Raw genomic sequence first — 15,629 nt, forward strand, 5'->3', positions numbered from 1 at the left:
TAAAAATCCATGGCCCACTGGAAAAAATAGATTTGAAATCTCAGATCAAAAATGTTTTTTAATGTTTTTTAATTTTTTTTTTTTTTTTTTTTTTTTAGAGAGAGAGAGACAGAGCATGAGCAGGGGAGGGGCAGAGAGAGAGAGGGAGACACAGAATCTGAAGCAGGCTCCAGGCTCTGAGCTGTCAGCACAGAGCCCCACACAAGGCTGGAACTCACAAACCATGAGATCACGACCTGAGCCACGACTGAGCCACCCAGGCACCCCTGAAATATCAGATCAAAATTAAAGCAAATGTGATTTTCATTCTCTATCACCTAATTCTTACTAAATCTTTCATTGAAATATTTACTTTCAAGTCTACTTTTTTTAAAGTTTTATTTATTTTGAGAGAGAGAGCATGAGCAGGAGAGGGCAGAGAAAGAGAGAGAGAGAGAGAAAGAGAGAAAGAGAATCCCAAGCAGGCTCTGCACTGACAGTGCAGCCCTCATGTAGGGCTTGACCTCACAAACTATGAGATCATGACCTGAGCTGAAATCAAGAGTCGAAGGCTTAACTGACTGAGCCACCTAGGTGCTCCTAGAGTCTACTTTAAGTATACCCTTCAGGAATCTAAGACAACACCAAGCATAGTAATAGATAAATGCTGTATTGATTCTTTTATATATAATGATACTATCTTGAATTTTAGATTGTGGGCCAAATGATATAATGTGCACAGACACATTTACATAATCGATCCATATTTTCTCTTTGAACTTTAAAGTGACCCATGCTGAGACAGAGAGGAAAAGCTATTTGGCACATTTTAAGATGAGGTTAATGAGTGCATTTGTTAAGCATTTTACCAAAAGTTTCCTACTAGCCACATAGTGAAGCCAAATCTCAAAACAAGTTTTTCCTAACACTCAGAATTCTTTCTTTTATCACATAATTACTCTTCATTGAGTTAGCATTAAAATACAAGTAAAAAGTTTCTAATATTCATAAAAAACAAAAGCACATTTAGTGAGAACAATGTAGGAAACCAGAAAATTTTACATTAATACAGCTCATATGTTTTTGAAGACTAAAGCTGCTTTTTATTCTTTTGACTCTACCATTTGTGAGTTTACTTAGACTCATAACTCTGGTCAAAAATCAAGTTATTTTCATGGTGATGAAATGATACTTGCTTTCATCTTCCTATGGCTGTATCTGCATATAACTTGCAGGGGAGTGCTCATAATACAATGTATATTAAATCATCAGACATAATACCCTACAAATAACCTATGAAAATGATAATGACTATTCCTAATTAGCTAATCATTGAGCTTTAATTACTCCAAGATAAATTAGCCTATGAGTATTAAAGAAAAGTCGTGAAGTGCTTGTGACACAGTTTTTTTCTGTTTTGTGTTTTTAATTCACTACATTCAGCTAAGAAGGGCAGACTAGGTTTAATTTGCCCCTTATTCTGTTTGCATAAAGAAAGCAAATCAGAATTTTCAAAACCTAACCTGAAAAGTGCAGTTGAAGATTTGATTTCAGAACAGCTTTCTTTATGTTGAAGTACTATTTATCACCGTCAGTTTTTACCCCACTTGTTTTAATCATGCTATATTTCACATGGAAGACGTTCATGATTACCTTTGAAAGAACACCAATCTGTTGTTTTCAAAAAAAGGCAAATGGAGCTCTTAAACCTAAGATGGTGGTTTTGGAAAAGATCAATCAAAATATATGATCACATTATATTTAAATGATTGACAGCTTGGTATTTGGAATTTATGTCACAAATGGTATTGTATGCAATTATATTAATTAGCCTAATAAAAATCAAAAAGTGACATCAAGTACTCATATTATGAAAAATATTCTGCTATATTCCCTTCATTTGCATGCATAATTAGAAGATTTAGGCGACACTCTATTGTGACATCTGCCAGTTAACATAAAAGGTAATATAAAATGAATAAGTTAAGCACATAAAAATGGGTATACCTTTCAATGCCTTAAAAATTAATTTAGAAGAATCCAAGTTAAACTATAGTAACCAACATGAATCATATAATGGGGGGATGCTGGACCACTTAAAGACATGACCTTATTTGTATAGATTCTCCCTAATTGTATTCTCTGTGTCCATATAATTTTTGGCAACTTTAATTTAGATTTCTGTCTTGCTTAAGATTTAACTCTCAAGTAATTATGCTTTATAACACATTTGGGTCCTTAAATTTGAATGGGTTCAGCATGGTAGATCAGTTCATGCTAGATTCATCTCACCAATGTATTAGAAGCTTTCCATTTTGACATCAAGTGAAAGAAACTTTAAATGATGATGAACTTAGAATTTTAATAGACTGTAATTAATCTTCTGTAGCTTTTTTGTAAATGTGAATACAATATATCTGCTTTCTATCCTAATTATAATATTGGTTACAACAGTGTAATTTGTCATGCAAAACAGCTTTTACATTACACAAAATCAAAGTAGTACAGTTGGTAGAAGTTTACCAGTTTTGCATACTAACACATAACAAATACTCTAAGAAGTTCTGCAGAAGCCTTCTATTCTTGAAAATCTAAAGATGTCCCTTTGAATTCAGCAAAGACTCTTACACTCTTATCTTTTTACACTCTCAAATATTCCTGTTTCCAAGGATAAAAAGAGGGCAGAATACAAGGCCAGATGAGAATGGCATCATTCTCTTGGGCTTGGTTTTTCAATACATTTGAAGGACATATTCTGTTTTGTCTGCTAAGTCAAATAAAAAAAAGTCAGCCTTTCAGAAGGATACATTGGTTACATTCTCACACCCTAAATCAACCTTTGTCTGTCACAAGGAGACAGACATCTCATCTAATATTGGAATTCTTCTAAATATTCTTCAAATTAACCTAGCAAAGTCAGTATCTATATCTTGACATAGCTGGAGTTAGCCCAAGCTCTTGAGATGCTAGTTTAAGGTCTTTCAAATGCTCAGTATAGCCCTTAAAGCCTGCATTTATTTGTTCAAAAATATTTATTGTCTGTCTATAATGTGCATGGCTCTTGCTAGGAGATGAATGAGCCACAGTGAACATGTATATATTAGGCTGACCTGACAGAGCTTGCAGTTTGTTGAAGATAGATATAAAAATGCCTACCAAAACAAATGTAGTATTACAAATGATAATAAATGTCATTAACAAAGAAACAGGAGAGGCTAAAGGGAACTAGGAAGGATTTTTATAGAAGACATATTCAATCTTAAAACTGAGTGGTGAGAAAAATTAGCCAGGAATACAGAATAAAGAATATTCCAGGGAGTAAGCACAACATGAACCCCTTTTGACATCTGATATCTCTACAACTATTGGGATGACCACCCCACCACAGGGATTGTATTTTGTTTTAAATGTGCTGCAATGTCATGCTTCCAATATTTGATCAAATTGAACAAACATTGCTTCATTGTTTCTATCTATATAGGATTCTGTGTGTTGAGCAGATTGTAGATAGGACAGTTTGAAATATTTGACATTTAACACAAATGAAGAAGAGTGGAAATATTAAGTTCCTTTATATTTTAAGGTCAATGTCACATTTTTTTGCACTTTTGTCCTCTGATATGTTCTAGCATACTGACTTGTATTGGAACTGCATCCTGAAGTTTGGGATAGACAAAATAACACTGAAAGCACACATTTATTTTTATTCCTTGAATGAAAAGAAAGCAGTGATAGTAAAGCATATGTGCTTTATTATTGGAATCAAATTGGTCATTGACAACTCATCTGTAGCGAGCTTGAAAAAACATTGGTGTTATGTAACTGTGCAAAGAAAACACACGCTAGAAATGAGTCTAAGAATGAAGCTGGAGGCTTGTTTCAGAGGCTAGAATCTAGAGAAGAATCCATGTTTTTTCTTGCCGAATTTAAATTATAATTCTTTAAAATAATTTATATAGACTGACCTAGACCTAATAGTTTAAGTATAATATAAATGTACTTTAAATGTTGATTTTAACAGAATACAACGAAAATTACTGTCAAAAAAACCAAAATGGTCCTTGGGACACAGAATATTTCTCCTCAGTTAAGTATTCTGTGTCCTTAATGTTTAGATGTGTCAATCCCAACTGGGTATATTATTTTTCCATTTGGGTTGTAAGTGTTCAGTGTGTTACTACAAATACTGATGGAAGAACTATACAAATCACGACTTGTAATCCTATGTCGTGTTTATTTTTCAGAAGTGAAATAACTTTATCACCATTCTTCATAACATTTTTTAAAAAGCCTTATTGGCTTAAATTATTGCCAGCTAGATGGCACCATCCCCACCTCAAGTTGCTTTTCAAGAAGTTGGCTTACATGAATGTGTTGGCTTAGAGAATCATGCTGATGGTGGTGCTGGTGTATAAATTCATCCAGAGCTGATGTCCTCCCTAAAGGCCTCTTGAGTCACTGCTCTGGCCATAAAGTTGCTATTATTAGATGACCAATTGGCATTTCCTACCTCCTTGTAATTTTCTTATAACTATAAAGCAGCATGGGAGTGGGATCCTTCTGTTGGTGGTGATCCACTTTGCATGGGGTAATGCAAGCCCAAGAACATCTCTTTGTGAACACCATGCTTTATGTCTGCACCAGAGGGTTCTACTATTTGTCCTCATCCTCTGGCTCTACATTTGAAATTTGGTTCAACCTGTTACAGAATATAATTAAAATCATTAATTTCTATATCTTTTATTGTTACAGCAACTACTTGGCGCCCAGGAAGAGACAAACGAGAAGCACTCTGGGAATCAGTAAAGACTGTTCATTCTGCACTGGTGCCGGCCCAGCAGAATCACCTCCAAAAGCTGAGCCCCCAGCCCAGGTGTTGGCCTACTTTATGCCTGGCCAGCTTCTGGGAACTTGGAAACTTTCCATCGGCTGCACAGGTGGGCGGGATTGCAGGGACTCAAGGAAAAAAAAAAAGGGTGGGGTTGTGCTATGTGGGCAGTGGGCTAATCGAGGCAAGCAAGATTATAGAAGCCAACATCATGCAAAGGGAGTATCCAGCCTCCGACATCTGGCTGGTTCTTTTTTATCTGTTTTTGTCAGCTTTCCTTCTCATCATGTATTTGTGTATTTCTTTATTTTTTAGTTTATTAGCACAAAATTTTCATATGCATTGAAGTTAATTTGGCCCATACTGGAACATAAAGTTAGAAGTGTAGAAGCCATGTTTTTTTACTTATTATTTTTTATAAGGTCAGGTATAGAATATTATGTGCAAAAGAGAATTCATTGTTTTACAACATGCTTCTGTTTACTGAGTAGGTCATTTGAAAGCAAGCCTTACTATTTCTAAATAATAATAGACAAAATTTAGGAAAAGCATTTTTTAAAAAATTTATTCTCAAGTTATTTAACATTCAGTGTAGTCTTGGCTTCAGAAGTAGAACCCAGTGATTCATCTCTTATATATGACACTGAGTGCTCATCCCAACAAGTGCCCTCCTTAATGCCCATCACCCCTTTTCCCCACCGCCATCAACCCTCGGTTTGTTCTCTGTATTTAAGAGTCTTTTATGGTTTGCCTCTCTCTCTCTCTATTTTTATCACATTTTAGTATTCAGCTTATGTTCTAAGAAATTTGCAATGAATGTCTAAGTCAATTTCTCTTCTTCCTTTTCTTCTCTTTGTTCTAGTTCTAATAAATGATACCTTTGTAACTCTCTGGCAAAGATATAGCTGATATGCTTTAGGTAATATCTACTCAGTTAAAGCCTGAAATGCATTCCTTTAGGCTTATAAATTCTTCAAAGTTAAATGTATTTTAACCAAGTTCTTCTGCTTATTTCAGTTTAATCCTCTAAATATTCATTTAATCTGTCATATAAAAAAGCCACAATTTTAAATACTTTTAGTAATTATCCACAGATTAATATTGTTTACATAGCAATCAGTACTTTAAAAATAAAGATTAAGTGATTAAATATATTTCTCTAAATAATAGTTGCCATGAGCAGCAGTATAAAATGTCAACACCGGAAATTAATAGTATAACAAAGAAATAGGGTCTGATATTGCATTCATTTTTTCATCATTTGGCGTTCTGTAATTTGCTTTCTTTTTTTTTTAATTTTTTAATGTTTATTTATTTTTTGAGAGAGAGAGAAAAACAAAGTGTGAGCCAGGGATAGTCAGAGGGAGAGGGAGACACAGAATCTGAAGCAGGCTCCAGGCTCTGAGCTGTCAGAACAGACCCCGATGCGAGGCTTGAACCCACAAACTGTGAAATCATGACCTGGGCTGAAGTCGGATGTTTAACTGACTGAGCCACCCAGGCACCCCCCAGAATTTACTTTCAATAAGATCCCCCATGATTTCTTTCTAATATATATTTTTTCTCTTATGGTAAAATGTCCATAAGTATTTCAAATATGAGCAAATAGCTAAAATAGCATTTGCAATGTCACTTCAAATAATATTCAGATATACCAATTTATCTCTAACACTTTAAAATGTTTATACATACTGAAAATTCATTTTATTTATTAGTTATTAGAAGCATCTCACTCTAGTGGGAAGGAATATTTCAGGCAAATTCATTTACAAAAATCTTTAGAAAAATAACACAAGTTTTAAGAATTTTCCCGAAATGAAACAAAATGAAAAGGAAATTATCTACATTGCTTACATCACCCTCATGAACTCAGTGTGCTTATGCAAGTAGGAAGATGATTCCAAAATCTCAACTCTATCTTGTACCTAAAGAATGGTAAATTACTTTAAATAAATCAATAGTCTAAAGGAAATTGTTGCCACACTGGAATAGATTCCATCATTCCACATTTATCATTTGATTTATTGAGACATCTCTGGGATAAATACGTGCATCCATCTCACTTGTCATGTTAGCTTTAAAAATATATCTCAGACCTCTTTGCACAAGAAAACAATTTGCTGACTCATCAAAAACATTAATCAAAGCTAATAAGAATTTGTAGTTTATATTTCTGTAGAATTTACTAAGTGATTTTGTATTTATTTCCTCCATTGATTATACTAACAGCACTAAGAAGTCAGTCAGGCAAACACATTATACTTATTTTTGCATAGTTAAACTTAACCACAGAAACATTAGTGATTTGCCTAAGGCACAGCTAGCAACTAGCTGATTTGGGATTTGAAGCCAAATTGTCTGAATAAATTGAATGATGTTTATTCTATTCACCTCACACAAGCTAAGTTTCTATCATGAATGCTTTATCTACAAATTTATACCCCATTTTATAACAAAGCTTTACATTTATATCTCTTTTGGAGATTCCTCATTTACTTTGAAGTACTACTAAATTGTCCAAGCTTAGGGATGTCCTGACCAAAAGGTTAGTTTTAAGCAATATTACATTAAAATAATATGCTGGAATACACCATTTTCCCTATCACTGGTAACAATGTAGAATCCCAAAACAACATCAAAACAATAAATAAATAAAAATGAAATAAGAGAGAGGGGGGAGAGAAAACAACTTACAATTTGTTTAGTTAGAATAGTTTGTGAGAAAGATTATAATATTAATCAAGATTATAATAAATTTTAAATCTATTTGTAGTTTCTAGTTGGTGAGAAATATAGTTGAACATCGATAAGGGGCTAAAAGGTCCATCAGGGTCTACTGCCCAGAGAGAGGAGTACAGGCTGACAGGAGAGGAAAGCCTATCTTGGAAATCCATATTGAGGTTGCCTTTATATTCTTATAATTGTTGATCATATGTGACAAAAATATGCACTGCCTCTGGTTTGTTAGCTTCCAACTTTGAAAATGTCTAGGGCTACAGGTACACTTCAGTAGTGCAGAGAGCATTAGTAGTGAGTTTCTCACCTGCAGTCACATCCTGCACCCTTTGACTAAATGTGTATATTGTGAATTAGAGATTCTATTATCCAATAGATATGAACAAAATAACCCCAAAGACTTGTAAGAACCCATGCAGTAAGGCAAAGTGGGACATGTTTAAAATTATTCTGATCTTCAATTTTTGTGCTGTTTTTAGTCAAAACTATACCAGCTTCGAGTGATGGATGTTGGTCATTTTGCTCATGGTCATCTTCTTATTTCATTTTTTTTTTTTGTATTTAAAACACTCCCACTATCCACATTCTATCCACTGAATGTAGCCATTATATGGAAACATTTGAAACCAATTCTCATTAATCATGCTTTTCTACCATGATTTCAGTGAGTAATTTGTATCTATGTGCTAATAGTCTTAAAAGAAACTCATTTTCCCTCTGTGTAGTCCAATGCAGAAAACTTGATCATGAATAAATATTAGCTTTAACTCACAATGTTCCATAATACATGTATTGAGGGATTTCTTCATGATGGTTTAATTTTTAAGAGCCCCTTATTTATTTATATATTAGGCAATTCCAACTAGGAATTTAATTTATTTTATATTTGCAGCTATTTTCACATACATGCTTTTCCATCAAGAAAATTTAACTTCATGAAAAGTCCTTTCTTTTCATTTCTCTTAGGCTATGGAGATATAGCAGCTAATTCCTCAATATCTAGAGCCACTAGAAATAATTATTTATAGTTTTTTAAAAAAGCACATACTTTAAAAAATTATAAATGGGTATGCTTAAAAATTATTATCTTATTGAGCAGATATGGAATTTAATACACTTTTTTGTATTAAATAAAACAGGAAATAGAAGTTCAAACAAAAATTATATATTGGTACAATTATATTTTGGAATCTAAAATTTCTCTGTGCAGGCAATAATGTGGAAGTTGGCTAAAGTATTTTTTAAGTTTTATTGTTAACATTTATTTATTTTTGAGAGAGCATGATCAGGGGAGTAGCACTGAGAGAGGGGGACAGAATCTGAAGCAGGGTCCAGGCTCTGAGCTGTCAGCACAAGCCGGATGCAGGGCTCAAACCCACAGACTACAAGATCATGACCTGAGCTGAAGTCGAACACTTAACTGAGCCATCCAGGCACCTGGGTTAAAGCATTTTAAATAACTTCAGCTGATCATAGTATCTCTTGTTTTTTGTTCTTCTATGAGAGGCAGTTCTTAAATTGTACTCAATATATGTTTTTCCTTTCTGTGGGGGAAGATACTATAAGTAATTAGAGGATTTACAGGAGCTATAATTTTAGACTGGGCAATTTACTAATATAGGTACTATTCTTCTTTATATGTGCTGCCGAAGCGAGCACAGTACTATTCTTCTTTATTCACAATTAAACCGCTGCCAGCTTTGTGTCCAAGAAAATTTGATTTCTTTAATCAAGGAAAAAGTAAGAAATTCATCTCTTTCCTCTCTGTGTGTCATAGTAAAGACTTTGATAATTTTTGCAGTAAAACAAAAACAAAAGTAACTTTGTTAAACTTCATTTGCAAAGTATATTTGCTCTTGGAAACCAAGTTAAAAATGACAACAGCAGTAAAACCACTAGCACTTTGTGGGAAAACCAGTCCATGGAAAAAGCTTTGAAGAATACTAAATAAGTCTCTATGAATTATTAAAGTGTGTTAATATGGACACAGACTTAAGACCTGTTAGTAAAAGTCCTGGTTTAGTTAAAGTTTGAGGACTTTTTCTAGCTCAGGAATGTCCTGGGGGTGGGAGAGATGGCCATATACTGGGGGAAAAATGCCTGAAAGTGTCCTTGTGACATATGCTTACATTGATATCTAAGAAGATTATGTTCCGTGTTGGGACTTATTACAATTTATCACTAGGAATTATGGATTCTTGAGAATAAGAGTGGTCAGTGTATTATAGTTCTAGACACATTGTCTTCTTAGTCTGATGCCAACATACACAAACTTGAAAAACTAAAGTAAGATATTGATTCAAAGACAGCTCTAATAAGATATCAATGTAAACAAAGATGACAGCTCCAATGTTCTTCCATTTTCATGCAAAAGTAGAACAGATACTTAGTTTAAAGAAGAGATATATTCAAGATTTTGGATTGAGCTTGTTTTTTTTTTTGAAAACAAAATTTTATGTGTATTTAGCTTTGAGAGAGACAGAGACAGAGCATGAGCAGAGATGGGGTAGAGAGAGAGGAGGGAGACACAGAATTCCAAGCAGTCTCCAGACTCTGAGCTGTCAGCACAGAGCCGACATGGGGCTCTAACTCAGGAACAGTGAAATCATGACCTGAGCTGAAGCCAGAAGATTAACTGACTGAGCACCCAGGCACGCCGCCCCCTCTTTTTTTTTTTTTTTTTTTTTGGATTGAGCTTGTTTTTGGAAGGCTGCAATTCAGACTTCATAACCCTCTCCACTGGGCATTGTATTAAGGAAGTTGTTTAAAAGGAGAGCATATTGTAGTCAATATATATGGAACTATAAAGACCTCAAATAGCCAAAACAGCAACCCCGTGGAACCGGAGTAAAGTTGGAAGCACTGCACTTGTTGATTTCAAACTACCTTACAAAGCTGTAGTGATCACAGTAACACTACTGGAAACACTGACCAATGGAACAGAATTGAGAGCCGCCAAATAAACCCATTAATATGTGGCCAATTAATTTATGACAAAGGAGCCAAGACTATATAATGGTGAAAGGACAGTCTCTTTGTAAATGGTGTTGAGAATATTGGGTATCCACATGCAAAGGAATGAAACTGGATGCTCAGCTCACACCATACGCAAAACTCAATTCCAAATAGATTACAGATTTGAATGCAAGACCTGAAATCATAAAACTCCTAGAAGAAAACATTAAGAGTAAGCTCTTTGACACTGGTTTTGACAATTATTATTATTATTATTTTAGATTTGACATCAAAAACGAAGGCAAAAAAAAGCAAAAATAAATAAATGAGACTATATCAAACTAACAAACTTCTACAAAACAATGAAAATTCAGCAAAATGAAAAGATAACCTATGGAATGGGAGAAAATATTTGCAAACCACATATGGATAAAAGGTTAGCATACAAAATACAGAAGGAACTCAAACAACTCAATAAACAATTAAAAAAAAATTAATCCAATTAAAAATGAGCTACAGACCTGGCCAGATACTTTCCCAAGAAGACATACAAATCCTAATACTTACACGAAGAGATGCTAAACATTGTTATTCATCAAAGAAATGCAAATCAAAACTGCAATGAGCTATTACCTCACACCTGTTAGGATGTCTTTTATCAAAAAGACAAAATATAACAGGCATTGGCAAGGATGTGGAGAAAAGGGAATCCTTGTAGACTCTTGGTGGGAATGTAAACTGGTGCAGCCACTATGGAAAACAGTATGGAGTTTCCTCAAGAGATTAAAAATAAAACCACCATATGATCCAGTAATTTCAGTTGTACGTATATATCCAAAAGGGACTAAATCACTATATCTAAGAAATATCTGTACTCTCATGTTCGTTGTAGCATTATTCATAATTACCAAAGTTGGAAACAACCTTAATGTCTGTAAATGGATGAATGGGTAAAGAAAATATGAGGTAGGTATATGATAGATCAATCAATCAATAGATAGATAGATACATAAGTAGATAGACAGATAAGTAGATAGATAGATAGATAGATAGATGATAAGTAGATGGATAGATAGATAAGTAGATAGATAGATAGATAGATAGATAGATAGATAGATAGAATGGACCATATTATTCAGCCTTCAAAAAGAAGGAATTTCTATTTGTGACAACATGGATGAAGCTGGAAGGCATTATGCTGAGTGAAATTAGTCAGAGAAAGACAAGTACTGTGTGGTATCACTTGTATGTGGACTTTGAAAAAAAATTGAACTCTTAGAAGTGAAGAGTAGAATGGTAGAAAGAGTAGCTCATATCTAGTACTAGGATGTTGGGGGAAATAAGGCCTGTAAAAAGGGTACAAACATTCAGTTACAAGATGAATAGATTTGAGGATTTAATATATAACAGTGAATATAATTGATAATACTGTATTATATAATGGAGATTTGCTAAGAGAGTAGAACTGAGGTGTTCTGACAAAACAAAAACAAACAAACAAAAACCAAAATAAAACGGGGATAAATATATGAGGTGATTGATGTACTTAATGGTAGGAGGCCTTTCACAATGCATACGTATACATTAAATCATCACATTGTATACATTAAATATACATATATATTATAATTTTGGAGCACTTGGGTGGCTCAGTCAGTTAAGCGTCCGACTTCAGCTCAGGTCATGATCTCACGGTTTGTGAGTTAGAGTTCCATCTTGGACTCTGTGCTGACAGCTCTGAGCCTGGAGCCTGCTTCAGATTCTGTGTCTCCCTCTCTCTCTCTGCCCCTCCCCTGCTTGTGCTCTGTCTCTATCAAAAATAAATAAACATTAAAAATTTTTTGAAAATTAAAAAATATATTATAATTTATTCAATTATATCTCAGTAGGGTGGAAAAAAACAAACAGAATTTTATGCCACAACCAAGTGTAATTTATCTAGAAAATACAAGGATGGTTTAACATTTGAAATTCAATTAATACAACACACTTTATCAGTAAAGAATAAAACAAGGTGATCATGTCAGTAGACAGAAGAATATCAACTGACAAAATCTAACAGTTTAATGATTAAAAACACTTAACAAAATTGGAAAAGAAGAAAGCTTCCTCAACCAGCTAAAAGGTATCAATGAAAAACCCACCACTCAAATTATATTTAATGGTAAAAGACAGAATTATTTCTTCTAAGATTAAGAAGAAGAAACAAATGTGCATTCTTGCCACTACTTTTCAACACTATACTGAAGATTCTGCAAGAAATTAAAATAAAAGCACTGAAATTGGGGAGGAAGAAATAATGGTTTTTGCAGATGACATAATCTTATATTGAGAAAATCTAAAGAATTAACTAAAAACCTATTAACATTAACAAATGAGTTCAACAAGTTTTCAGGTTACCTCACAAACATATATATACATATATATGCATATATATACACTTATATAAGATAATTACATATATTTATATACAATAGTTATTTATACATTTATAAATATATTTATTTTAATAGAATATATTTATATAACATAAATATATGCATATTTATGACTGTGTTTTCTACATATTTGAATGATAATCTGAAATGAAATTAAGAAAAGCAATTCACTTAAACAGCATCAAAAAAAAAAAACTACCCAAAATCCTTGGGAATAATTTTTTAAGTGCAAAACTGCTATTCTAAAAACTAGAAAACTTTGTTGTTGGAAAATAAAAATCTAAATAAATGGAAAGGCATCTCATGTTAATGAATCAGAAGAATCACTATTGTTTAGATAGCAACACTCTCCAAGGAGATCAACAGATTCAGTACAATCCCTGTTCAAATTCCAGCCCTTTTTGCAGAAGCTGATCCTAAGAACTCATATGAAAACGCGAGGAACCCAAAATTCTCAAGACAGTCTTGAAAAAGAACATATTAGAGGTACTCATACTTCATGGCTTTAAAACTTACTCCAAAACCACAGTAAATAAATAAAAGAGGTACTGGCAAAAAGGCAGACCTAAATCAGTAAAATAGAATTAATACTCCTGAAATGGTCTTCTACATTTATGGTTTATGGATTGTCACAATGAGTCCAAAACAATGTAAAATGGAAAGAATGGTCTTTTGAACAAATTGTGCTAGAACAACTGGATATCCACATATAGAAGAATAAAATTCCTTAAACCATACATAAAAATTAATTTAAATGGGTAATAGGCATAAATTTAAGAGCCCAAACTATAAACTTCTTAAAAGAATACATAGGATTCCATACAAATTTTAGGATTATTTGTTATAGCTCTGTGAAAAATGCTGGTGTTATTTTGATAAGGATTGCATTGAATATGTAGATTGCTTTGGGTAGTATCAACATTTTAACAATATTTGTTCTTCCTATCCAGGAGCATGGAATCTTTCTCCATTTTTTTGTGTCTTCTTCAATTTCTTTCATAAGCTTTCTATAGTTTTCAGCATACAGATTTTTCACCTCTCTGGTTAGATTTATTCCTAGGTATTTTATGGTTTTTTGTGCAACTCTATATGGGATCGATTCCTTGATTTCTTTCTCTGTCGTTTCATTGTTGGTGTATAGGAATGCAACTGATTTCTGTGCATTGATTTTATATCCTGCAACTTTGCTGAATTCATGAATCAATTCTCACAGTTTTTTGGTGGAATCTTTTGGGTTTTCCATATAGTATCATGTCATCTGTGAAGAGTGAAAGTTTGACCTCCTCCTGGCCGATTTGGATGCCTTTTATTTCTTTTTTTGTTGTCTGATTGCAGAGGCTAAGACTTCCAATACTATGTTGAATAACAGTGGTGAGAGTTGCCATCTCTGTCTTGTTCCTGACCTTAGGGGGAAAGCTCTCAGTTTTTCCCCATTGAGGATGATATTAGTGTTGGGTCGTTGATATGTGGCTTTTATGATCTCGAGGTATGCTCCTTCTATCCCTACTTTCTTGAGGGTTTTTATCAAGAAAGGATGCTCTATTTTGTCAAATGCTTTCTCTGCATCTATTGAGAGGATCATATGGTTCTTGTCCTTTCTTTTATTGATGTGATGAATCACATTAATTGTTTTGTGGATGTTGAACCAGCCCTGCATCCCAGGTATAAATCCCACTTGGTTGTGATGAATAAGCTATCTTGAAAAAGAAAACCAAAGCAGGAGGCATCACAATCCCAGACTTCAAGCTATACTACAAAGCTGTAATCATCAAGACAGTATGGTACTAGCACAAGAACAGATATTCAGATCAATGGAACAGAATACAAAACTCAGAAATGGACCCACAAATGTATGGCCAACTAATCTTTGACAAAGTGGGAAAGAATACCCAATGGAATAAAGACAGTCTCTTCAGCAAGTGGTGCTGGGAAAACTGAACAGTGACATGCAGAAGAATGAAGCTGGACCACTTTCTTACACCATACACAAAAATAAACTTAAACTGGATGAAAGACCTCAATGTTAGACAGGAAGCCATCAAAATCCTCAAGAAGAAAGCAGGCAAAAACCTCTTTGATCTTGGCCTCAGCAACTTCTTACTCAGCACAGCTCTGGAGGCAAGGGAAACAAAAGCAAAAAGGAACTACTGGGACTTCATCAAAATAAAAATCTTCTGCACAGGGAAGGAAACAATCAGCAAAACTAAAAGGCAACCGACAGAATGGGACAAGATATTTGCAAATGACATATCAGATAAAGGGTCAGCATCCAAAATCTATAAAGGACTTATCAAACTCAACACCCGCCCAAAAAAAAAGAATCCAGTGAAGAAATGAGCAAAAGACATGAATAGACACTTCTCCAAAGAAGACATCCAGATGGTCAACCGACACATGAAAAAATGATCAACATCACTCATCATCAGGGAAATATAAATCAAAACCACAATGAGATACCACCTCACACCTGCCAGAATGGGTAACATGAACAACTCAGGCAACAACAGATGTTGGCGAGGATGCGGAGAAAGAGGATCACTTTTACATTGTTGGTGGGAATGCAAGCTGGTGCAGCCACTCTGGAAAACAGTATGGAGGTTCCTCAAAAAACTAAAAATAGAACTTCCCTATGATCCAGCATTTGCACTGCTAGGCATTTATCCATGGGATACAGGTGTGCTGTTTCGAAGGGA

The sequence above is a fragment of the Panthera tigris genome, chromosome C1 (genome assembly GCF_018350195.1).
Source record: "Panthera tigris isolate Pti1 chromosome C1, P.tigris_Pti1_mat1.1, whole genome shotgun sequence".
NCBI lineage: Eukaryota > Metazoa > Chordata > Mammalia > Carnivora > Felidae > Panthera > Panthera tigris.